The sequence below is a fragment of the Echinops telfairi genome, unplaced genomic scaffold, assembly GCF_000313985.2.
Source record: "Echinops telfairi isolate 266 unplaced genomic scaffold, ASM31398v2 ScPeMD7_5805;HRSCAF=6673, whole genome shotgun sequence".
NCBI lineage: Eukaryota > Metazoa > Chordata > Mammalia > Afrosoricida > Tenrecidae > Echinops > Echinops telfairi.
In genome coordinates, this window is record NW_022109704.1 from 3435152 (window position 1) to 3437092 (window position 1941).

Here is a 1941-nt window from a genome sequence, read left to right on the forward strand (position 1 = left end):
AACGGAGGCCTCTCGTCCCGAGGCCAGCTGGGAAACGGAGTCCTCGTTTCCCGACTGGTAACGCGCAGACGCCACGTGATGCCCTGAGGCCTCCTGGGAATTGTAGTCCGTGGCAGCTCGTCAAAGAGAGTCCAGTTGTCAGGAATGCAGACACACCGGGATTTCCTGGACAACTGGGATTGAAACTAGTCAATCCATTTTACTGCCAAAGGATAATGTAGATAACCTAGCCCAAGTCCTTTATGTTTTTGTTTGACAGGCTAGAAGGCGCTCCATTTGCTGACTACATAATTATTGTCTATCTGACCAATAGCCGGAGGCTTTCGAATAGACAGGCTTTAACCTCCAAGGGAGAAAGATGAGGCTTTCTGCTCCCATAAAGATTTACAGCCTCAGAAACCGCTATAGGACTCCTCTGAGTCGGAATAGGAGCCATGGTGACATCGTGGTGTATGTGTGTCCTTCTGACCTCAAGTTCCGCAGCCACTCCTCCGAGAAAGGCGAGGAGGCTTTCTGCTCCCTCGACGTTTGCCCCAGACCCACAGAGGCCGTTTTACCCGGCTTTATAGGGTTGTTACGAGTCAAAATTGACTGGAGAGCAGCGCATTTTTTGTTTCTCGAGTTTATGAGTTGGAATCAACTCAATGGCCATTGATTTGTTTATTTTATTTAACTTCAGAGGTCGTGAGAGTTAGGTGTTGAACTGCTAACTGCAAAAAATGGTGTTCAAATCCACAGTTTCTCCTCTGTAGAAAGATGAGGCTGTTGCTCTCCATAAAGACTTGGTCTCAGTTACCCTATGGAGCAGTTCTCTGTCCTGCAAGGTTGCTATGAGTGGATGGAACTTAAAGGAATTTATAGAACATTGGGAAAACCTGCCGTGCTTTGTGAAGGATTAATGCATTTGAATTATGGTGTTGTCGAACAATAGTGAAAGTACTGTGGACTACCAAGAACAACAACAACAACAAAATCTATCTTGGAATATGAAGGACTAGTTTCTGGTGAAGGAAAAGGTGCTTGGTAGAGGGTTTGTGAAAGAGAAGATTCACGTCAAGAATATTGACACAGGCTGCAACAATGGGCTCAAACATAGGAACGATTGTAAGGATGGGGCAGGATAGGGCAGTGTTTCCTTTTGTTGTACATGGAGTATCTGTATTGGGTACATAGGGCATCTCTCCCTCCTATCGCCGGTAGCACCTAGCATTGCTGATTGTTCGATAACTTATCCATCTCTTCCAATGTTCTATAAATTCCTTGATGTTCCATTCACTGCTGTTGAATTGATTCTGACTCATAGTAACCTTTCAAGACAGAGTAGGACTGCTCCACAGGGTTTCTGAGACTAAATTGTAGTATTAAATTAAAAGTGGCACGGAGGGAGGTGGGGGCGGCCAGCCCCCACCGCTAATCGCGGGTTCAGTAATACTACTTCTGGGTTCAGTAATGCACAATTGTACGGTTGAGATATATAAGTATTATATTAGAGTCATAGAGAGCATGAGATATTACAATAATACAGTCAGACACATTACAGGGTAGCATTGCTCACCTCAGCCCAGCTTGGTGGTCCACGTGGAGAGAGGGGGAAGGGAAGGAGGGCAAGGGAACAAGGGAGAGGGGAGTGACCAGGGAGTGAGCAGCAAGGAGCTCAGAGTCAGAGAGAGCTCTATATTGCTGACTCACACCTATATACTTTTTGGGGGCATGCCAGCGCAGTAATTACAGATAGAGACATATGTCATAGGGAGGAGCTGCACTATAGATTACACAGCAATGAGAGGGTGGTCTAGAGGGTGGTCTCTGGGTCTCCATAGGAACATTATCAGTAGGGTGCAAACTCCGCCTACAGGAGCCTGTCCATTGTCCCCAGAGGCGGGGAGCAGGCTCACCCCTGTGGAGGGATGAGACAGCAGTCTGGCAACTGATTGCCTTCAG